The 24,824-nt window shown below is 48.9% G+C and overlaps 1 protein-coding gene across 1 annotated transcript in view; it reads left to right on the forward strand.

Annotated features, from left to right (window-relative positions):
- The window catches only part of LOC144093975 (uncharacterized), an 84,860-nt gene that overhangs the window by 29,028 nt on the left and 31,008 nt on the right, over window positions 1-24,824 (forward strand). The window lies entirely within an intron of this gene.

Consider the following 24,824-nt stretch of genomic DNA (forward strand, 5'->3'; position numbering starts at 1 on the left):
CTTCGGAGTCCCGTGGCGAAGAATCAAGTTGTTGAGAATGAACAAAGCAACGTCTCTTGCAGAGGCAGAGGGTAACGGTGATGTTTCAGTGTAGCGAGTCAGATGGTCTACTGCCACAATAATCCACCGGTTTCCAGCAGGAGTAGGCGGAAGAGGGCCATAGAGATCTATGCCAACGCGGTCAAACGGACGAGCAGGGCAGGGTAACGGCTGCAACGAAACAGAGGACTTCTGAGGAGTTTTTCGGCGTTGACAAGATTCGCAAGCGCGCACGAAATGTCTTACGAAGCGGTACATTCCACGCCAGTAAAATCGCAGACGTAGGCGTGTGTAGGTTTTCAATACGCCACCGTGAGCACATTGTGGGTCACCATGGTACGCAGCACAAATGTCGGCGCGGAGATGACGCGGGATGACTAGAAGCCACTTCCGTCCATCAAGCAAATAATTGCGGCGATAGAGAAGACCGTCACGAATGGAGAAGTGGTGTGCTTGGCGGACGAGCGCTTTGGAGGAATGACCGGGAGTAGGACTTGAGAGAAAATTCAAAAGTGCATTGATCCAGGGGTCATTCCGCTGCTCGGTAGCCATGTCGATAGTTGTAAGAGTCGACATATCGTAGGCACAGACGTGGTCAGACGAATTATCTCTAGGCAATGGCGAGCGGGAAAGAGCATCCGCGTCCGTATGCTTCAGCCCTGATCGATAAATGACATGAATGTCAAACTCCTGGAGACGAAGAGCCCAGCGAGCAAGGCGACCGGATGGGTCTTTCAGAGAGGCAAGCCAGCACAAAGCGTGGTGATCGGTCACAACGTAAAACGGTCGACCATACACATAAGGACGAAATTTTCCGATAGCCCAAATAATGGCCAAACATTCCCTTTCTGTGACTGAATAATTAGATTCTGCCTTTGTCAATGTTCGGCTGGCGTATGCCACAACATACTCGCTGTAACCAGGCTTACGTTGGGTAAGGACGGCACCAAGCCCAATACCGCTGGCATCAGTGTGGATCTGCGTAGGCGCAGCCGGATCAAAGTGGCGTAGAATGGGCGGCGAAACCAAAAGGCGGCGTAAAGTGTCAAAGGCTTTATCGCAGGCTGGAGTCCAGGCGGAAAGGTCGGAGCTGCCGGCAAGGAGCTGGGTCAGAGGAGCGATGATAGAGGCGAAGTTCAAGATGAAACGTCGAAAGTAGGAGCAGAGGCCGATAAAGCTCCGAAGCTGCTTCAGGGAGGTTGGCTTCGGGAACTCTGCAACTGCGCGAAGTTTGGTGGGGTCGGGAAGAATGCCGTCCTTAGAAACTACGTGGCCTAAAATTGTGAGTTTTCGAGCGGCAAAGTGGCACTTCTTCAAATTCAACTGAAGCCCAGCGCCGGCGAGACACGTGAGGACATCCTTTAGGCGGAGAAGGTGAGAAGAAAAGTCGGCAGAAAAAACTACGATGTCGTCCAGATAACAAAGACAGGTCTGCCACTTGAGTCCACGAAGAACAGTGTCCATCAGGCGCTCGAAAGTAGCCGGGGCATTGCAGAGGCCAAAGGGCATAACGTTGAACTCGTATAATCCATCCGGTGTTATAAAGGCAGTTTTCGAGCGGTCATTATCAGCCATCGGTACCTGCCAGTAGCCGGAGCGCAAATCCAAAGAGGAGAAATACTCGGCTCCCTGTAAACAGTCCAAGGCGTCGTCGATTCGCGGCAAAGGATAGACATCTTTGCGCGTGATTTTGTTAAGCCTACGGTAATCGACGCAAAACCGGATGGAACCATCTTTCTTGGTGACCAAAACAACCGGAGAAGCCCATGGACTGTTAGATGGCTGTATGACGCCCCGGCGAAGCATGTCGTCCACGTTGTCAGCAATGACTTGGCGCTCAGAGGCCGACACGCGATAAGGACGCTGTCGTAAAGGTGCGTTTGTACCAGTGTCGATTGCGTGCGTAACGACAGACGTGCGACCCAGAGCAGTGTGAGAAAGGTCGAAGGCAGAAGTGAAGTTCTGTAGAAGAGCAGCGAGGTGATCGCGTTGTGCGGGTGGGAGATCTGCGTCAATAGCTTGTTGAAGAACATCGGGTGGTGTCGAAGCGGTCGCTGTATCGCAAGAGCTGAGCACATTAACGTCTAATGAAGTAGGCGTTGCAGGAAGAGTATTTACAAGCGCGGGATCAAGTTCTTCAATACGACCGAGACACTCGCCGCGTAGCAGGACGGACGGGCACGAAAATGGATTTGAGACGTACATTGCACTAAGGCCATCTTCGATCTTGAGGACCGCAAATGGAAGCAGGAGGCAGGGATGGCGTGAAGCGGCGTCGGAAGGTGTGAAGAAGACAGTCGAACTAATAACGCTTTCACAGGAGAGTGGAACGAGGGCAGCAGAAAATGGAGGAATGTCTGTGTCACTGGCGACGAGGAGTTTTGCAGGCCGGGTAGGGACGTCACACAAGACGGTATCACAAAGAGGTAAAAAGGAAACTTCCGCGCGGGCGCAGTCAATAACGGCATGATGAGTGGAAAGGAAATCGTAGCCCAGGATGATGTCGTGTGAGCAGCGAGACAGTACAATAAACTCGATGGTGTATAAGACGTCTTCGATGAGAACACGGGCCGTGCACGCCGCTGAGGGATGAATGCGCTGTGATGAGGCGGTGCGAAGCGAAAAGTCGGAAAGTGCGGTGGTCACCTTACGAAGACGACGGCAAAGAGCTTCACTGATGACTGATACGGCAGCGCCCGTGTCGACTAGAGCGAGTACTGCGACGCCGTCGACAAACACTTGAATTACGTTAGTGGGAGAACACCGAGGACTTGAAGAGTTCGAACCAAGCGCAGTTCTTGCCCCGGGAACTGCGACTGTTAGTTTCCCTCAACGGTGCCGGTAGAACGTCGGAGTGGGGACGGGGAACGGCGACGAGGGGAAGGTGATCGGCGAGCTGTGTACGTTTGATTGTCACGAGATACAAATTCGGAACTGGGCGGATTTCTCGGCGAGGGCTGGTCTGTATTGTAGGAGTAGTTCCATAGTTCAGGTCGAGAAGGTGGAAGGCGTTGGCGGCAAAGGCGTGCGACATGGCCCGGCAGCCCGCAAGAGTAGCAGATTGGTCGGTTGTCCGCGGTACGCCAAGGGTTCGTAGGGCGTTGGCGTACCCTTGGAATAGGGACATGGAATGCAGACCCAGGCAAAGGCGAAGGAAGGTTGGAAGGAGCGGCCTGGTAGGAAAGAGATGCTGATGGCATGAGCGGCCTGGCCGCAACTTGGGCGTAAGTCAGTGGTGCCGTTACTTGCGCTGGCACGGGGCTGGGCGGCAGCACAGGGCTGGGCGGGAGCATGGAGCTGGGAGGAAGAACGTCAGCGATGTGATCTTGAACGGCACGCCGTATGGTAGGGGCCAAAGACGGAGCCATGTCAGGAACAAGGCGGCCACTATCCTGTAACTGAGGGACCAGCGATAGCTGGCGGGCGACCTCTTCTCGAACGAAGGCTTTGATTTGCTGAAGTAAAGGGCTGTCCTCTGATGGGGTAGAACCGCCCAGCGCAAGTGTAGAGATGGCGTCGTCTCTAACACCGGACCGCCGGGTAGAAGCGCGCTTCTTACGAAGCACGTCGTAGCTCTGGCAAAGCTTGATCACGTCACTCACCGTGGCAGGATTTTTTACCCAGAGCATTTGGCACGCGTCGTCAGAGATGCCTTTCATGATGTTCTCGATCTTATCCGCTTCAGTCATTAGCGGATCGACACGCTTGCATAGGTCCACGATGTCCTCTATATAACTAGTGAACGACTCATCGACTTGCTGAGTGCGCTCACGCAAGCGTTGTTCTGCCCGGAGCTTGCGAACTGCAGGGCGGCCGAACACTTCTGCAAAATTCTTTTTAAATGCAGACCAAGATGGCAGGTCTGCCTCATGGTTGCGAAACCAGAGGTTCGCCACGTCAGTCAGATAAAAGATTACATTGCTTAGCTTGATAGCGTCGTCCCATCTGTTGTAGCTACTGACGCGCTCATATGCCGCCAACCAATCGTCGACGTCCTGGTCGGCTGTGCCACTGAAGAAGCACGGATCACGCTGCCGTAGAGCTCCAGAACACAGCACGGTGGTTGGGAGGGGCGACGATGTCGTGGCAGTGTCATCCGGCATGCTGGAAGCAGAGGGTAACGTGCGGCTTCTTAGTTCCAGGGTGGACGGGAACGTACCCAGCAGCACCTGCACCAATTGTAGGGGTGTGTTTATTCGGTGAACCCAGATGATTCCAGCCGCTCAGGGGAGACTCGCAGCGAAGCGTCAGGCGTGGCGAAAGAGCAAGGCAGCGAACAACTTCTTCGTCCTTGAGAGCGGCAGCACGCGACGCATGTCAGTGGTTATATCGATGAAGATTACCACACTACAATATATATATATATATATATATATATATATATATATATATATATATATATATATATATATATATATATATATATATATATACACTCGGGAGTCTGAGATTAATGACTTTTCAGTTTGAAGCGGATAAGAAGGTTGGGATTTTGTGTGTGTGTGTGTGTATGATGAACAGCGGGTATCCGACGGGGACGAAAAAGAACACACGAATGGACGGTCGTTGACTTTCAGCTAAAATTTGGTTGCTTGGATCGTGGAAATAAGCGGGCGAGGCTCCAAACAACGTACGGAAAACTTGAAGGCGAAACACTAACTCACGCACGCAAACAGTCAGTATGAAGAACATGCAACAGCTTCGTCACTTGCGTGCATCTAAAAACCCTACTTCTTTTCCCGATATTGCCAGAGGGGCTGCTGATGCATGCGTCCTTTGACCAAGCGATTTGTCCGGCTTCCATAATTTCTCGCGTTAGCTTATCTCGATGCTTGCTTTTCTGTCTCGAGTGGCTTTCAAACCGGGGCGAATGTTCAGATTCAGAATAACCTTTAATGTTTGAACCGGCCCCCCTATGCGTATACCCTCTCCGGCACGGCACGCAGGCCTCCGGGAGAGGAGTAGGGGGTTTATTCACTACAAGACTAGCACTTAAATTTAAATGATGCTGCAGCTGCCAGTTGGGTCAGTTCCTTTGGCACCCTAGAGTCTGGGCTTCTTAATACTTCACTCCACATTTCATCGTCTTCATGATTGCTTTTCCCTGGAGCTTCTTCGCATTTTCTGATGATGTGGTCCGTGTCGGCCACTCTTCCGGAAAATATGCATTTCTCTTGCTAACTTAGCGCCTTTTCTTCTTTCTTTTTAGGTGGTTTGATCCATGCCCTCCATCTTGGGGAGTGGTAGTTTCCCGCTTGATAGTCTTCCTAATATATTGCACTCTCCTGTGGCCTAGCTCCTTCCTGTCTGGAATGGGCAGGCTTCTTCTATCCTCCCTTTGATGGCCAAAAATCTCCCTTAGGGTATAGTGTTCCGCTTCCACTACCTTGGTTGCTCCAGCGCAGTAGAGCCCTCGTCTTGATAATGCTAGACGAGCAGTTCTATCTGCGGCTTCATTGCCTGGATCCCCAGTATGTGCTGGGATCCATGTTATTCTTACATATCTGTCTATAACTGCACCTTCTGTTACTTCGACCGCTTTCTTGCCGATTCTTCCCCTTGAGTAGTTCATCACCGCGTTTCTGCTGTCTCTAATGATGACTTTGGCCTTGGTAGCGGTGAGGGCTAACGCGATCGCTACCTCCTCTGCCTCCGTGATTGAAAGGCCTTCAGCTATAATGTCACATTTGCATTTCCCAGCCGCATCTACGGCCACCGGCGCTGTGAAGGGGTAGATTTCCACCGCGGCATCAATCTATACATGGTGCGGTCTGGACTGGACTTCTTTTTCTAAGGCTCTTGCTCTTAGAATTATTCTGCTAACGTCCCTCTGTTGGTGCATGTTTCTCGGAATGTTGCACACTGGTGATTTTGTCCAGTATTTTCGTAGGAATTTGAGCCGTTTTTTTTTTTCAGCTAGAGGCTCGTTCCTCTTCTTCTATTCCTGCCGTTTTTAATATTGGTCGGCCTGCTGCAGTCCGGGCGAGTCTTGCCTTCTGCGCTTGCTTCGTTGCTTCCACCTTTTCTTCCAGCTTATTTAGCGTGCTCATTTCTTCCGACTTTGTGTCCGTTGTTGTAATCGGCAGTCCCGTCGCTCTTTAGGCACACCTTTTTAAGATAATTCCTACATTATTTTTGTCTCCTTTTGTTAGTTTCATATGCGGGGCGAATATTTCGCGGTCGCAATTATACGGAAAGTGAGAACCGATCGACCGAAGCCTCATCGAGCTGTGTGCGTAGAGGCGACCTGGTTGGCTGTTGATATTCTCGAAAAAAGGACCCAGAAATAGAAGGTGCGTTGGACACGGGATATTGATCGCTCTTATTTGCAGCATTGCTGTTCGTCTTCTTGCAGGAACTCGATGCAGTCGATGAATCGAGATAGCCCGTTACAGTCCGGTTAATGCGGTAGTGTTCAAATCCGAGCAATGAATTCTTTTCCAGGTCTGCTGACGTCTGCGTTATTGCCGCCACCGCGCGTGCCAAGGAAAGCAAGCGCGCCTGGCAGAAGCAGTGGCCTTGTCGGCACTGGCTAAGAGATAAACGGAGCAGCCCAGCGGGCTGTCTTGAGGTGTATGTCGTATAGTTTCGTTTTTCTGAATCCTGACTTTAGTGCTCGTAATCTTTTGAACGCGAATCTCCTCCACTTCTCCGCGAAAAAAAAAGTATTGAGCTGTGCGAAGCTTCTAAATGCGGCGGGATATTGGAATTACAGTGCTTTTCAGTACCAAACCTCAATCGCGTATGGAGCTTTATTCGATTCGTAAGGAGGTTCGAATATTCGCACACCATTGCTTCGTCCGGTTGGTTTCTATGCAGGGTGTTTCACCTAATGCTTTTCGCAATTTTTAAAACTGGGCTTTTTGCGTTAGCGCCGCTGCGGTGGCTCAGTGGTTATGGCACTCGCGGCTGCTGACCGGAAAGGCGCGGGTTCGATCCCGGCCGCGGAGGTCGAATTTCGATGGAGGCGAAGTTCTAGAGGCCCGTGTACTGTGCGATGTCAGCGCACGTTATAGTGCCCCAGGTGGTCGAAATTATCCGGAGCTCTTCACCACGGCTTCCGTCATAGCCTGAGTCGATTTGCGACGTTAAACCCCCCATAAACCATAAACCAGCTTTTTTTTCGGCATAGCATTGTCATCGGTGTAGTACATCAGAATGCAGCTAAGACGTGCTAACTAGCAGGCTGGTTAGAGGCGTATAGACACCTAACTTTTGATTGCGTGTTTTTTTTTTTTGTAATGATGCGTGAGGTATTATTATACATGGATTACCACGTGGTATTCTCCTACGACCGCTAAAAAAATTGAGTCATTTTCTTTCTCGTGCAGTTTCGGCTTCAACAGACGAACGATGACTGTGCCGTCAAAGTGTGGTTATAGGTCACGTGAGGCATGAAAAAACTGCATTAAAGTCGCTGCTTCTGCATTCGTTGTCATTCCGACTCTTGGGGAAGGCTGTCTTCAGCACTGTAATGAATTAAAACGATGAAGTAGTGATTATGCCGACGTTTTTTCATGCCTTGCGTGACACAAAACCACTCCTTGACGTCACAGCCGTCGTTCGGCTGTTGAAACCGAACCGAAACAGCACGACAGAAAAATACTATTATAAATTATTTAGCGATGCGAGGCGAATATCACCTGACGATTCATACATATTAGTGTCCCGCATCGTTGTAGAGAACAAAAACATGACACCAAAATTAGGTGTCTATACTCTTTTAACTAAATAATGGTTTTTAAACCGAGTACACGTGCTAAAGCATGTGTTCACTCTTCAACTGGAGAGAACACTTAAGCTCCGCCTTAAGGGTATGACGCGATAGCTTTAGTGGGTCAATGCTCGTATATGCTGAGTTGGTCATTCTCTACATAACATTCAGATCGCTGAGGCTCATATCACTCCCGGCGCAGCGGTGCGGCAGTTAAGCATTACGACGCTGCCCAGCGATGGGAGGTGCTGCCACCCATACTCGGAGTTTCTCACTATTAACTAGAGGCAAAGCTGGCGCCCCGCCTGTGGGAGTTTGCATGGAGCTTCATCGAGACCACCTGTACCACCATGGGCGCTCTAAGCATCATGGGGCGGAGAGCTACCGACTGCAGAACTACAGCTTTTGGCCAAAAAATAATGAAAGAACAAACATTACTCGATAATCATGAATGTCCTATCGTTCAATATACTGTCTATAAATCTCAACAAACAAGCAGAAAAACATGTGAAGTTAGCCCAATATAAGCGATGGCTTGCTCTCCTATCGGCCAAGTATTGCAGACCACAAAAGCCAATATTTCGTGCTTAACAGGCGCACTTTTAAAAAGAAATATGTTTTCAAAAAAAATGTCGCTTCAACACTTTAAGAGGTTTTTTAATGGCACTTCGGAAAACAGAAATCTTTTATTGGCGTCGTATGCTGTTCCGTTTTCGCTACTACGGTTCTTGCGCACTACGTTGGCGCCAAAGTCGTCTGCACGCTGGGCGCGCCATGGACGGAATGGGACATCTCAGTAACGCCACTCTGTGTTCATGAAAAAAAAAAAAAACGACTGTCCCGCACCAAGTAGCTCATCGCCCCATGATGCTTTGCGCGCCCATGGTGGCTGAGGTGCAGCGCCGCCAGCTTTCCCTCTAAAATCGGATACAACTTAAGTCTGCATTGAAGCTCCGCCCACATTCAGGACCGGCGCACAGGATTCCTCTACGGCAAAAAAGTAGTCCGTTGTTAAAACGTCTCACGTCTTCTAAACAAGAAGCTAATCACGAGAAAAAAGTTACAAGTTCTGGAATTTTGATACGTGGCTCGTTCAGTAAAGTCAAACATTGATTTCGTTTACTTTTGTGACTGGCTAGCGGAGTTACAGTACGCTGCGGATCGTGGCCCAGTGTTAACAATTGCTGTTTTTTTTTAAGTTGTATCCTATTATAGTTAATAGTAAGAAACTCTATGCTGTCACCGGCTGGGATTGTGCGACCCAAGTTGCTCTTCCCGAGCGACCTCTCGCGACCAATCCAGTGGGTAGGTTGTGATGACGTCACAAGATCACGTGACCTAGACGGCGCGACGCTCCTCCGTACTTACCCGAGCTTCCTCCCGTTGGCTACAGCTCGCCCGACGCTCCTCCGAACTAACCCAAGCTGCAGTGACTACCCGAGCTACTCCGAGAGCACAAGATTCTTGCTCGTGGGTGGTACGTCTGGAGAGTGGAGTAGTAGTGCTTTGGCAATAATATTGAATAGTTAACTTTCTAACTATTACTGATAGCCGGTAATAGTTACCTGGAATAACCAGTTAACCAGTAATAAATAGGCGGTACTAGTGCTTGCATACAACTGCTCCAACTACGAAGAAATAGAATTGGAATAGAATTGCAGTGCTCTCGCATTGCTCGCACTGAAGCTCCTTTAGTGCCCCCGGTAATTTTTTGTAGCACGTTTCTATTTATTATTGTGCCGTTTTGTTTTGCTGTACTATTCTTTTCGCGGTGGTCCTATGGGTCCGAACGGTAAACAAACAAATGGCCGTGCTTCTGGCCATCATCTTTCTGCTGATAACATGTTATGCTATATGGTATGCGGTTCCCCTTGTTAATCGGTATTGGTCTGGGGGGGGGGGGGGGGGGGGGGAAGCGAGCAATTAATGCGCACTGATTTGACCGCGCAGCGTCAGATTCGCGTCATAGCGAAATGCTCGCCAGAGCGAAGAGTGTTCTCATTCCCCGGTGACTTCGTTATTTCGAAGGGTGCGCGGCGTCTCCTCATTCCCGGCGGTTGCCATCCATGCAGGCGAAAGGAAGCGCGTGACGAGCCGTCCGCCCGTCCGCCCGCGCGCTCTCTGCATGCGGTCCGCAGACGCTAGCCGAGCGTGTCGAACGGCGTGGAAAAAGCTCGTCGCTGACGTCAGCGCCGCCGCAATTGCTCTCTGTGCTGGAGAAAGAAGAAAGAAAAAGAAAAAAAAAAGGAGCGGTGTGCGCGTATTTATATTACTGCGCGCTGGCTGGCATCGCGTGTCCGGAAACGCTGCCGCGGTGTCTGTCAGCTGATTTCGGCGCCGGGCGACCTTGTTCCACGACGAACAACGAGGCGTGTGCAATCACGGTCTCGAAGGACGGCAGCCGCCGATGCTGTTCTTCTCTCGAGCAGCGGCCGGATTCATTATGCGCAAGTCTCGGGCGCCCTGCTTCGCGTTCAGCGTGCAACACGTGCGAGACGTTGAATGCGAGCGCAGAAGAGGAGGTAGTTTACAAGGACGGAGGGAAAACAAGCGCTTGTCGGCGTGATCTTCGACGTGGCTGGCTTTCTTTTATTTTTGACCCGCTTATTTTTTTTATTTTTTGCGTGTGATGGGGTCTGTGGGAACTGGCACCAGTGATGGGGCCGTCGAAGGCTATCACTTGAAAATGTGTTCATTGCGGTTACGTGGTTCAGCTGGGCCTTTGGGGTTGGGCTGGTGAGCCCAGGTTCGCGGGGCTGAACCCCGGCTGCGGCGACAGTGTTCCGGTGGAGGCGAAACGCTGAGGACACGCGATGTCGGCGCACGTTAAAGAACCCCAGGTGGCCGGAATTACTACTGCGCCTCTTCCACGCCCCCCCACCCCCCCCCCCTTCATCCCTTACCCTCGCGGAGCGCTTGAGCTGACCATCCAAAAGTGAGACAGTTACTGCGCATTTCCTTTCCTAAATACAGTTTTCATTTTTTAACGCGACGTCACCTCACCCGTGGCACTGTGACCGAAGAAGGCTTATAGGGTGCCTCAAAAGAAGCTGCATCGAGAAGCTTAGGAGCAGCTGTGACGGCTGTGTCGCGCAAAGTCGTCCTGAGAGCACGGTCTCGCGTCTTTGCGCTTTCCTAAGAAACGTCGACACAGGAAGAGTAAAGAGACTCGGGACACTGGTCCACACAGCAGGACCGGACAACTTCTATTTTTTTGCGCCTGGGCTTCTAATAATAATAATAATTGGTTTTTGGTGGAAAGGAAATGGCGCAGTATCTGTCTCATATATCGTTGGACACCTGAACCGCGCCGTAAGGGAAGGGATAAGGGAGGGAGTGAAAGAAGAAAGGATGAGAGAGTTGCCGTAGTGGAGGGCTCCGGAATAATTTCGACCACCTGGGGATCTTTAACGTGCACTGACATCGCACAGCACACGGGCGCCTTAGCGTTTTTCCTCCATAAAAACGCAGCCGCCGCGGTCGGGTTCGAACCCGGGACCTGGGCTTCTATGTTTTCGTTTTCCTTGTGGGTCCTGATAGTCTCAGGCGTGGTACCATAACCGCACCTTTAAAGAGGCTCTGAAACACCTTCCCAGGTGGGCACATAAATTCGCTCAATCACTGCACTGTTTTGTTATGAAAACCTGAGCCAAATGATACACTTCTGCACGCAGTAGTGAACCTATAATCACGCGCAAGAGTTGGCGAGCCCTTTCCGGCGACTTTTTCATGCTCGCACCCTCCTCCGTCGCTCCCGCCTGCGTATACCAGTTCTTTAAATTGTTTCAGACGTCAGGCAGCTACCACGGCTGCGGCCTATAAGAGACGTAGCTCCGGCGGGTCAGGAAATACCGCCACCGGAGGTTGGGCCGGCGGAGGAGCGCCGACCCTCCAGGTCCGTTCGATTCGCCTGCACTATACGTGAACTGGTTCTCGCGGTGCTGCACTTCGCCATTCGTTTCAGCGGTGCAAGATGGTGCCGTCTGCACGACGCCATTCGTTAAAAAAAAAATGCGGACGTTGTGCTGGTCTAGTTCAGGAAATTTCAGGAAAACTGTGCACCTCCTCAGTGGTCGGTGCCGAAATGGTGCAGCTGCATTCCGCCATGGAAGCAGACGACGGCTTGCGCTTTGCGATAAACGGCGGAGATACTCAAATTATTCCACTCGTCGTTGAGAACGGTGCCTCACACGGGCCCGCCGACTCTCATGGAACGTGATTGGCCACCCGAGAAGGAGGCGACGGAGGTTGGTGCCCTCGCCGGCACCTTGAATCTCTCGACCATCGTGCTCTCGACGGACCCGTCACCGGCGTTTGTCTTTTGTGCTAATAAAGTTATTTTAGTACTCGAAGCCGGTTATGTTAACTAAAAAGTAAACACGTGCATGCAGCGCATGATACACGTTGTTGCAACAACCGCTTAGCATGCAAGTCGGCGCGCGCACACATTAGTCCCGTTCAGTAAAAGAACACAGTTTCGCTTAGCTGCCGCGAGGTTACACCGAGGCTGATTCATGGCAACACTTCGCTGCGATGTGCTGTTTGAGAATTCTTCACGCGGTTCGGGATGTTGGCGGCCGTTGATTTGGGCGCCACGCTGCTGGGCTGCAATTTGGTGGTGACGCCAAGGCTAGCAGACGACCAGGCCTGCACTCGACCTTTCGTTTTGGAAGCAGCCAGTGCCAAGCTCCACTTGAACTGCTAGAACTGGCTTCGCACGCTCGCAGCACCGCCACAGCACCACCGCAGAACATTACAGAACTGGTGCAGGGAGTGCAGACGAATCGAACCTTGCCATGTGCAAAAAGTGACGAGAGGAGAGGGAAAAGCGCGAAGACGCTGGAATTCAAATTTTGACTACAGATAACTCAGCTTGTGCAAATCACATTTAAAAAAAAAAATCTTCGTGGACAGTATTTGTGAAGTAGGGTGCTTTAACCACCCAGGCATACCGCAACTTTATTAAAGCCCCTTTCAGAGCCCCTTTAATTATCTTCAAGCATCCGAAGTCGTGGCTAACGCACTCGTTCGCAACGGGTCCGAAAGAGAGAGCCGGTGCACCAACCACAGCCTCAGCCCTTAATTGTTCTGTTCACGTTAATTTTCGTCTGTGGTCCGCGTTCCTTTTGTTGGTAAAGTAGCGACCGGGGGCGGGAGACTTCACTATTTATTTATTTATTTATTTATTTATTTATTTATTTATTTATTTATTTATTTATTTATTTATTTATCCGGGCATACTGTTAACCCTCCAATGAGGGTCGTTACAGAGAGGGAACAAAAACAAATACATTTCATAAGCGCTTCAATGAGCAATCATGAAACAGAGTTCAAAATTTGTACACCATTTCTGAAAAACATATCGACACCTAGCTCAAATTGTTGCTCGTTCGCAGTCTCCACAACATCACTTGGCAGTTTGTTCCGTAGTTCAGTTGCATCAGGAAAAAATGAATACCGGCATACATATGTACGTGTGTTAATAGGTTGCAGTACCCTGCTGTGGTTTTTTCGGGAACCACGTTTTAGAGGCGACTTCACATAATGTTCTTTATTTATTTTTAATGCCCCTTGAATTGTATGGAAAAAAAGTTTGAGTCGATGTTTTATTCTTCTAATTTCCAGCGTTTGCAATTAACACCGCTGTATCAGTACGGCGATACTTGGAGCGTATAAAACGTGCTGAAATCCGCTGTATTCTTTCCACCTTCTTTTAAAAGCATTTTTGGTGGGGGCGCCGCACAGCATTCGCATATTCCAGAACTGGTCGTATAAACGTTTTGTCGGCGACCAATTTGATTTCTTTAGTCGCATTTGGAAGCTTTCTCCTAAGAAAGCAGAACTTTTGGTAAGCTTTCGAACAGATATTCTCAATGTGAATACGTACGCCAGTCTAGATTATGCGTCACTGTCACCCCTAAGTATCGGAAACTCTGTACCTCTACCAAGGCATTTTCTCCTATATTATATTCAAATCTGATAAGGTTCTGTTTTTTACTTATGTGAGTGTATGTAGATCTTTTGTAGTTAATTATCATGCCCCAACTTTGGCACCACGAGTTTAATGATTGCAGGCGTCTATTTGATTTAATCTGATCTTCCGCGCAGGCTACACGCGTGTAAATTAAACAATCATCAGCGAATAGTTTAATTTTTACAGGCGGATCAACATTAGAACGAACATCATTAATATACAACAAAAACAACAGAGGGCCTAAAACAGACCCCTGCGGCACTCCAGACACAACTTCACATTGCCCCGATTTACTTTTCCCGATTCTGACCCTTGATGACGGTTTATTAAATATGCCTGAATCCACGATACTATATTTTCACTAATTCCTAGGCTTCTCATTTTGGAAAGTAGTTTATGATGTGCAACTTTATAAAATTGCTTCGCAAAGTCTATACATACAACATCTATCTGTTGGCATTCATCTGTAGATGCACAGTTTCGATTAACTGTGTCACTGTCGAAAGGCCAGATCGGAAACCGTGCTGGACTGGGCATAATAAATGGTTTTTTTTTTCTAAAAAATACATAATGTGTTTTGCTATTGCATGCTCTAGGACTTTACAGCACTCAGAAGTGAGCGAGACTGGTCTATGGTTGTTTACACATAGCCTATTGCTACCTTTAAATATCGGAATGACGGTGGCATCGCGCCAGTCCTGAGGTACTGAGTGATCCCGCAAAGATTTTTCGAATAAAAGCTGCAAATAATACGACATCCATTCAGCGTACCGTTGAAGAAATGCGGTCGGTATTTCATCTGGGCCTCACGATTTTATTTAGTCCAACGTAAGCAAAAGCATGGACCCCCCCCCCCCCCGTTTAATCGTAGGTCCTCCGTTGGGTATTGTATTGCGCAGACTATAGGATCACCGTCACTATCACATCTGTCCTTGGTGAAAACTGATTGGAAGAAATGATTAAATACGTTTGCAATATCTTTTTTTTTTTCTGTCACGACTACGTCGCCATCCACTAACTGTTCTATTGCATTCTTTCTATCTGTGAAATATCGCCAAAACTTTTGTGCCGAGCATTTGAGGAAGTTTGAAAGCGTTCTATTGAAGAACGTTTTCTTCGACTCCACCAATGCAGATTTTAGCTTTTGTTTGGTTATTGAAAGTTCTGTTGCCCTGCTTTTTTTTTGTTCCTTAATCTTTTTATCTTGCGCTTAAGGTGTATGACGTTCCTAGTTATCCATGGAATTTTTTGCTTTGATTTTTTTATACGTGTGAGGACAAAATGGTCTATAGCAGTATTTGATTATGCCTTTAAGTCGGTCCCATGGTACTTCTACACTTTCGCGGTTGCATGCTATTTCAAATTCATTAAAGTTTTCTTCCAAAACATCTAGGATAGACGTGTCATTCGCACGGCCATAATCCTTAACTTGCATCACGACATATGGTTGCTTGCAGGTTCTTGTGTGCAGCGGTACATTCAAGCAAACCATCTTATGATCTGATAAACCATTCTCAACTGATACAGTATAGTCTGGTACCGTAGTATGTACTGTAGTGAAACATTCATATGTTCCAGCCGTCATCAACTGCCATTCTTGCAATATATATTTTAAGACACCGGCAAATGGCTTACGTCGACGTTCACTGCGGGTATCCTTTCTGCGCGGCAACAATAAAGGCAACACACATTGCAGGCTGTGTCAGGGTTGACCACAGCGCGTTCTCTAACCGAATGGTGGCCACCCGTGCAGGTCCCCCCCAGCATGGAGACCCCGTTCGCACTGATTGCGGGTCTGTTTCATTAGTGCGTCGCCGAGCGAAGGATTGCCCGCTTATTCTTGCTGTGCGTTCGTTTTGCTTGAAGAAAGTGGCGCCACGGGACGTGCGCGTGTTTGCCACATCGCGAATGGCGCGCGTTGCCAGGTGCTGCTGATAACGAGACGGCAGTTTGCTCGTTTGTTCCGCTCGAGCGCGAGGAAATAAAGAGAGGAGGGGAATGAGAAATCTTCGGCATCTTTGGCCGCTTCGCCTCGGACGATCTTCGTATAATGCGTCAGCCAGTATTCCGCGCGGTAATTAATTTCTGGCACTGTGCTCGGTGAAAATGTGCGCTCGTCCTCCGAACCCGCTTCGATAAACTTGGCTTCGAAGTCGCCGTACTTCGGGGGCCCGTTCCATGGCTGCTAGCCAGCGTCGTCGATATATGTAAAACGCTTTGGGCGCACCGCTCAGTGCTTTAATGCACGCTCGATTTACTGCCGACCGTGTGGTGCGGCTAAGACAGCTTGCTAAGCCAGTATAAATTTCGTAAGAGGTGTTTTCACGTGCCAGTATATAACTGCAGCTGCGTTCTAAGTTTCTGCCTTTCCAAACATGATTATCTGTTTCCTGTGGAGACGACGTTATGAAGTTTTAACTGCGTTATATGAAAGGGTCAAGAACGGAGCGGAGGGAATTTTCTGGACGTCTTCCCTTGCAAGTGACGGGATCTGACACGCGACAAAATCGCGTGGACGTGTGAACGGACTCCTGAAATCGCCACCGCGGCCAAGAGAGCGGCGTGTTTAAACCCGCGTGACATGCACCATGTCTTCTCGACGCCAGTTCGTGGTACGGGAACCCCTGATTTAAATGTCTATTATTTTAATCAGCTCCGGCCTTCCCATGCGGGCCGACTTGATAAATCCTCGTGTCGCGTTATGGTTGTGACGATTTGACGAGGTGTTAATTATGCAGGGACAAAACGCGGCATTTTGTTGCTTATCGCGCAGCGCCGATGGCAAGCGTTTTGGTTAGAGCATTAATTGGATATTTAGTTAGCACGGAAAACGTGCTCATTCTGGTGCTCTGCAAGGCCTAAAGTAACGATAGTGGTTTTTGTTGCCTAATCCAAAAGTCTTCCCCGGTTCAATCGCTCTCTGGGATGGTCTGAAGGCAGCATCACGCAGCGCCGATGCCAAGCGTTTTGGTCTTCCTAAAGCCCCCCCCCCCCCCCACCCCCCCTCACTGATTAGTATATAAAGTGAAGAGATAAGAAGGGAAGATACTGCACGAACGTTGCCTAGGCGGTGACGGGTCGTTTAGAACAAAACGGTTCTCGGTTCTATCTGGATCCAATGTTTGTCATGCGGATAGACCCACAAAGGTTGCATTGGTGCCCTTGAAGCCAACACCGTGGGCATGAAATGCTAAACTGGTTAATATATATCTAATCCGGATGTATCGAATTATTGCTTATATCGAACTGTCATCCTATCCCCGTGAGAATCCTGTTCAAAAGCGTTGTCCCCGTTCGCCGAACTGCGCGCAGCGCCCCTGCAAGTGGCGCTTCTCCGAATGGCACTCCCGCGGTCACTTTTTGCGCTTGGAGCCAGGAAGAAAACCGCGTGACGAAGCGAAGGTTATGTGCTTGAGGGTGGCCTTCGATCTGTAGTCTGGCGTGCTTATTTCCACCGCGACACTGCTGTCATGCGAAGCCTAGCTGACCGAAGGCTTTTGGCAGCTCTCGAGTGGGCTGCATCGCTGCTGAAGTCGACGCAGAAATCAGCTGTGCCCCAGTTTAAATTGTGATATTATTAAAGCGAACGCTTTACTAGGCTATGTCGACAAGGTCGTGTCCGCAGCAGTTGTGAGGAACATAAAAACGGTGGGGCCAAACGAATGATTGTAATCGATAGATGATGTGAGGTTGATGTCGAAAAAATAATTATGTCGATAAGTTGATTCGTTAATTAATCGGAGCCAAAAACGTCCAAAAAGTGGGTGGAGCCAGGGCAAGGTGTGGCGCCAAATTTGAAAAACGGAAAGTGTGGGCGGAGCCAACGCCTGGCGCCAAATTTGAAAACGAAGCGTGGCGCCAAGGTTGAAAACGCAAAATGGGCAATTGATGGAACTTGATTAAGTAAGACAATTAATTGTAATTGTAATGGTAATTGGGGAATTGGATGAATTTACATCAATGCTTAATCGAGTAAACGTGAGGAGAAGGGAAAAGTGAAGCAAAGAGAGGCAAAAAGAAACGAGGAAGCGTCAATGCTTCCTCATTTAGCCAATGCTGGTTACCGCAGTCACCTGAAACGTTTTTGCGTTTGTAGTGTACCGGTAACACACTTCCCATGACCGCAGGTTGCTTCTTCCAAGGCACCGTGCACCGCAGGAAGCGCGCCGCTAGCGTGCACCGTGCACAGATTAGCTTATCTGCTGCCATGTATTTATATATCGTACTATCGATATATCTAACTGTGTCGCGGCCCCCTTCGAGTTCGATATATCTGGGGTCGACTTGTATTAATTTCGGAAGGACGTCTCATTTGGCCCCGTGCTTTGACTTTGTCCCGCGGGGTGGGACAAAATGCCAGGCAGTTGTTGAGCTGGCATTGTCATATTTAGTGTGTGCGATGACTGGACGGCAGCAAATAATTCGGCGATATCTTGTTTGTTGCTACGGTCGGGGATAAAAGTCTTTGGACCGCGTGCGCCTTAATCGAAGCCGCAGTCCTATTATTAGCGGGCTTCTTGAGATCACACTTGTGGAGGTGAAAGAACAAGATTTTTACTTCGATCTCCACAAGTGTTGTCTCCTATCGGCGGCTAACAATAAGCGCTGTCGGCTTATTTTAAGGCGCACGCGGCCCAGAGCCTTTTGTCCCCGACTGTCACTATAATAATCATCATCATCTTTAGCAGCAGCCTGACTACGCCCACTCCAGGGCAAAGACCTAGCTCTCCCATGTCTCCCCAATTAACCCTCTTTTGCCAGCTGCGGCCATCTTATCCTCGCAGACTTCTTAATCTCATCCGTCCACTTAACCTTCCGCTGCCCCCCTGCTACGCTTGCCTTCTCTTGGAATCCACTCCGTTACCCTTAAGGACCAGCGGTTATCTTGCGTTCGCATTACATGCCCTGCCCAAGCCCATTTCTTCCTCTTGATTTCGACTAGGATGCTATTAACCCGCGTTTGTTCCCTCACCCGCTCTGCTCGCTTGCGGTCTCATAACGCTATGCCTATCATTTTTCTTTCCATAGCTTGCTGCGTTGTCCTTAACTTAAGCTGAACCCTTTTCGTTAGCCCCCAAGTTTCTGCCCCGTAGGTGAGTACCGGTAAGATACAGCTGCTGTATACTTTTTTCTTCAGGTATACTGGCAAACTGCCATTCATCATCTGAGAGAACCTGCCGTATGCGCTCCACCCCATTCTTATTCTTCTATAGTTATTTCCCTCTCATGATCCGGATCTGCGGTCACTCCCTGCCCTAAGCAGACGTATTCCCCTACAACTTCCAGCACCTCGCTACCAACTGTAAATTGCTGTTCCCTTGCGAGACTAATGAACATTGCTGTGGTTTTCTGCACGTTAATTTTAAGACCTACCGTTCTGCTCTGCCTGTCTAACTCATTGACCATGCTTCGCAGTTTATCTCCTCAGTGATTTAGCAAGGCAATGTCATCAGAGAATCGCAAATTACAAATTACGAAGGTATTTGTTCATTAACTCTTATCCTCAACTGTTCCCGATTCAGGCCTCAGAATACCTCCTGTAAACAGGCGGTGAATAGCATTGGCGAGATCGTGTCTCCCTGCCTGGCCCCGTTCCTTATTGGAATTTTATTGCTGGCTTTATGGAGGACTATGGTAGCTGTGCAGCCATTTAGATATCTTCCAGCATTTCTTGATTCCGCAATGCCTGCAGGTCTGAAGTTTCCACTGAGCCAAATGCTTTCTCGTAATCAATGAAAGCTTAATTTATTTAGGGATTGGTTATATTCTGCACATTTCTCTATCATTTTATTGACAGTGTGAATACGGTGTATTGGCGAGTATCCTTTACGAAAGCCTGCCTATTTGATTGGTTATAGTCTAAAGTTGCCCTGACTCTATTAGCGATTACCTTAGTAAATACCTTGTAGGCAACGGATAGTAAGCTGATCGGCCTGTCATTTTTCAAGTCCTTGGCGTCTCCTTTCTTATGAGTTAAGATTGTTTGCGTTCTTTTAAGCTTCTGGTACGGTCGAGGTCATAAGGCATTGCGTATACAGGTTGGCTAGTTTTTCTAGCACAATCTACCCTCCGTCCTTCAAGAGATCTGCTGTTACCTGATCCTCCCCAGCTGTTTTTCCCCTTTTCATTGCTTCTAAGGCTCGCTTTACTTCCTCTTTAGTTACTGGTAGGATGTCCCATTGCTGCCCTACTGTCTGTCTGATTAACGTTCTGCTGATTACATTGGCTACTGCATAGATTTGTGCAGAACTTTTCGGCTACTTTAACTATGTTATCCATGTTTCTAATGGCATTGCCTCTTTCTCTCTTAGCGCATACATCTGGTTTTTACCTATGCCTAGTTTCCTCGTCACTGTGTTAGGCTACCTGCGTTCTTTAGAACATGACCGATTGTCTCCATATTAAACTTCCTTGTATCGGCTACCTTGCTTGCCGACTGTACCTAACGTGGCGATGCCCTGCAAAATTGTGTCGCGGTTTTTCCCACTGTCCCCTAAGTCAGAAGAGCAAGGTACTTGAATTCCGTGATATAAGTTGTTCCGGAGCCCAGCGCCACAGCACCTCTTTCTCCCTTATATTTCCCTCCCTTAATAGTATCTCACCCCCCCCCCCCACCCCACGGCGTGGTTGAGGTGTCTGCATGCATGCGGACACGGTTGCTGCGCTTTTCCTTTCCTCAAACCCATGTTTCATTTTCCCATACCTGGGCATGGCTAGTCACCCGGGGTTGAGAATAGGGCATTATCGCCAATTCTCGGCGTATTTATGGCCATTCGCGACGGGTGCAGGGCATAATAACCGACACGGCTTTGCAGCCGGCGTCGCCTTGCCGCCTCCCGGCCTGCCCTCCGCGGTCGGAAGCCAGATGTGAAGTCCCCTCCCCCCGGCCCCCGATGTCCGGGCGCCGGCTCCCGAGCAGCGGGTACCGCATGTGCGCGAACACAACTCGACCCGATTGTGGATCGTCGCTTTCTGCATACGTGCTGCGGAACGGTTGAAAAACGTGAACTAAAAGCATGTTGTGGTATACGTCGGCTGTGAGAGACGCCGTGGCGCAGCGGCCCGGATTAATTTCGGCCGCCTGGGGTTTCTTATCGGGTACTGACATATCGCGCAGCACGCGGGCACCTTTTTCATCTCTGAGCAGCCGAACGCCAAAGCAAATGAGCCACTGCGGTGGGCATGTGCGAAAAGAAAATAAGGTCTGGTCGTGTGCGTAACTATAAAAATTAACGCAGACTAGTACTGTGCGCGTGCTAGGCTGCAGGGAATGCCCGGGAGAAGTGTTGTAGTGTTGCAAACGCGGTATGCCTCTTCACGCTCGCGTCCGCGCGAGGGGTGCGGCGACTGACGGCATCCGCTCCGGGTGCTCCCCACGCCCGGCATTGTTTCGCGTGACGCGTGTTCTCTCTGGGCCCCTGGTCTCGGAGCCTGCTTTATTGCCTCTGTGCGCGCTTCCGGCCTCGCCTCGCGGGGGCTGTTAGCTTTCAGCCGGGAAAAATTGAGCGCTCGGGGGAAAAATTGAGGCTCTAGCCACCTTAGCTCGGGTAATATTGACCAGCGCACAATGCAGCATATACGAATACTCAAGTTGTAGCAAAAAAAAAATAACAGTGAAAACCAAAACACAGGACCATAAGAAAGCGCACGCACGCACGCACCGGCGACAGTGTGTGTGCCTCTTGAAGGTCCTGTGTCTTGATGTTCGCTGGGTTATTTTTAATTTTATTCTTTTGATAGAACACGAATAACCGAATCGGCCAGCAATTCACCCGTGCGAATACTCACAGCGAAGTAGGGCCCGCGCGTCAGCTGTACAGTGAATGCATGCGAATAAGCTGCTGCTGTTCCCGGCTTGTGCGAAACTGCACTTTAGGGCTTATTTTTATGATTTATTTCCCTCCCGGCACCTTTCTTCTCTCCTTATTTTCGGCATACGCAGCTCGGCTCGAGCTGCACGGCTCGCTTCACCGCGTCCGCCGAGTACAAAGAGGCAAATCGCGATACCTTTGATCTGGCTGCTCTCCACGAGCGAAAATCGTGGCTGTATGCATGTGTGGCTGTGGCCCGCGATCTGCGCTCAGAACATTGATCTGCTGGCTGATATCAATGCTGCTGTGAAAAAGAAAACCACATTCCGCTGTTCTGGGAGGTATGATTTTTTTATCTCTTGCGTAATTAAATTTTCTTCGTAACGTTACAAACTTCACAGTTTCGCAAATTGGCACTGCGCTGTCTCAGTTCTCCGGCATTAACCGCGCTTCTTTAGAGTTTGTCCACTCCGGCTTTATTGGCAGTTTTGTGAAACTCTTTGGGCTTGTGTAGCTATATCGCCACCGCAAGGGTGTAAAGGCGCATTGCTGTCGAACAGAGCTTCCTTACTGATCTGCATAAGTGTGGTTGCCGCTTATTTCCGCATGACACAATTAATCTGATAGACAGTAAGTAGAGGCGAAAAAGGGACAGGTGGCAGTTAATACTTTACTCTACTCTATATGCTAAAGTTTGTACTTTGGCCTGTCAGAATTCGCTGCGTTTCCGGCCTGAAAAGCCGACTGTTTATTGACAGGTACGTTTCCACGCGTGGTCAGGCAGCGGCGTTACGCTACCAGCTTTAGTGCCGCCAGGGCTTGCACATGTTTGCATCTAAGGAATATGGCCCTCTTGGCACTTGTCGCAACCATGGTGCCCTTTCGTGGTGCATCTGGCTCGACCGCGAAGAACTGAGGAGCCGTATAACAGTGGGCTGCATTCAGGGGCACGTTAATTACTTCCTCGTTATAAGGACAGGGCTTCGTTAGCGGGTCTGTCTGGCACGCGTCGCGTCGGGAAGACGTCTGGCGGTGATCGATGCGCCGGTGGAATTTCCAGTCTCGTTTTGTCAGTGCCTGGCAGAGAACAGCTGAGCGCTTGTGTCGCTCTGTGGCTCCGTGCGTTGAGGACAGCTGTTTATAAGAGATAGTGGGCGTTCCTGCGTTTTCGGTCTCGTACTAGCCTTGCTGTGCAAGACATGCATTCAGCTAGGGCTTCGTATTCTGTGACAGCTTGTGTTTGCGTAATAAAGAGGCGGGCCTAATAAAGTAGCAATTTTGAGCGCAGTGTTGCTGTTCTGTTCATACCGTCAATTAAGGCTCGATTATATACGAACTTCGTGGGAACCAAAAAAAAACTTTTGTGGTATGCAAACTTCGTATGGTAAAATACACTTAAAAAACAGCATTGTAGCATTGCTGCTCATTGAGCAACAATTTTGGTCTCAAAGCGGCGCCCCCTAAAGATGTGCGGAATCTCTCCTTTCGTCTTCGTTGTGTAGAGAACGGATAACAATAATTATGGGCCGGATTTAATGATAATATACTTCGAATTCAACTTCGAATGTGACCGGCGGTGATAGTTGTCACTTTTAGTGTATTGCTTCTGATACCTCTTCTTCCGATAACTTTACGGTAATTTTCGCTTCTAGCGTGGGTTGCCCTTCGTTCCCTTCCAGCAAACTTCTTATCCTTTTCCGTACTTATTTCTACTCTGAAAATTCACTACGCAGTGAAGGAGTTTGCAAGGGCATAACACTGATGAAGGTACCCTTTCCACACCCTTGTGTTGTTTTTGTTTTTGTTTTTCCGAGGAGTGGAGACCCGAAATTTTTCGGAATGTGCTTGTTGTTGTTAGTGGCTAATAATTAATAGAATAAAATAGCAATGGAAGGAAGATGTGGTAGCCGCGGCATCTCCATCGAAACCTGAAACACCTGAGCTGCGGCTAGCGGGAATAAAGGGACAGGGAGAGGGAAAGAAAGGAGGGAACGATAGTAAGAAAGGATAGGGGTAGAGGGTAATATACATCAGGTACAAATAAAGAATAAGAAGCAAATGCGGGATGATGCGCCGCGCATCATAGGAGTGCTCGGTGCACGGGGCGTGCAAATTTGTTGGTGGGCAGTTTCAGCTTCGGTTTCAGTTTCCAGACGAGGGTTGCGCCGTCGCAAGTGACTCTTGAGGCATACAAAAACTGCAATATCGCAGCTTCTTTGTCGTTTCAATTCAATCAAACTTTTACGCTAAACTGTTCCAGAAGCTGAAGTGGCAGTAAGTGAGCAAAGGGCTGTTATATTGAAGTTTTTGTATGCCTCACATGTGGTGCTCACTCGTGACGTCGCAACTGTCTTTTGACTGCTGCAACCGAAACCGAAACTGCGTGAAAGAATAAGTTCAATAATAAGGTAGGTTCTGAGCGCAGGCGAATTTCACGTGGTGGTTCATATTTAATGTCTTAGGCGTCATTCAAAAGAGAAAATACACCACGAAAATTTTGGTGCCCCTTTGATTTTGATGCCCTCAGACTATGTGAACAACTGAAGTTGTTCATCAAGAGTACATCGAAAACGATGTGGTTTATTCGGACCTTCTATTAAAATATAATTGAAGATCTCATGCGCGCAGGTACGACTGCAGGTTTTGCGCCGCCATAATTTGAAAATTAAGTGGATTACCTTAATTAGCTCAACTGCTAGGCCCCAGTGACTCTAAATGGGGTCAGATGCGGAGAAAGTGTAGTCGCGTCATGGGCAAGTTTGTGGCGCGCTGCTGCCGTTTGCTTCCGTGTGGAACTTAGTCAGTTCCGTAATGCCGTACCACTCATTCCAATGACGCCGGCTCAGCTTGGTTGGGTCCCTCTGGCTTATGTGGAACATATGCCGTGTTTTTTTTTATTACTTCAGAGTATTTGGAAAAAATAATTCAACGTCATGAACATCAAAAATGACCTCACTGCAAACCTTTGCAGGCACACCATGAGAGACACATGTAGTCATCGTAATTATACAGTAGGGGATACCGCGTAAATCTTCAGCATACTGAGACAGATCGCCGGCAGATTTTCCAAGGGGATTTCATGAGTGCACGCACCACAAAAAGGGCCAGCGTCTTTCAAAGCAGTGAGTACTTGCGCAGTTTTTGAAATCAATACTTATGTACTGCGACCACAAAGATCGGATAAAGAGTACTGTACGTGTAGCAGTCCAACATTGCGTACATTTTGGGTGGTGGCGGCATTGTGCGTTGAGTTATTCTCATCGTGAAAGTAGAAACCCAAAATACA

This window comes from Amblyomma americanum, chromosome 6, assembly GCF_052857255.1.
Source record: "Amblyomma americanum isolate KBUSLIRL-KWMA chromosome 6, ASM5285725v1, whole genome shotgun sequence".
Classification (NCBI taxonomy): domain Eukaryota; kingdom Metazoa; phylum Arthropoda; class Arachnida; order Ixodida; family Ixodidae; genus Amblyomma; species Amblyomma americanum.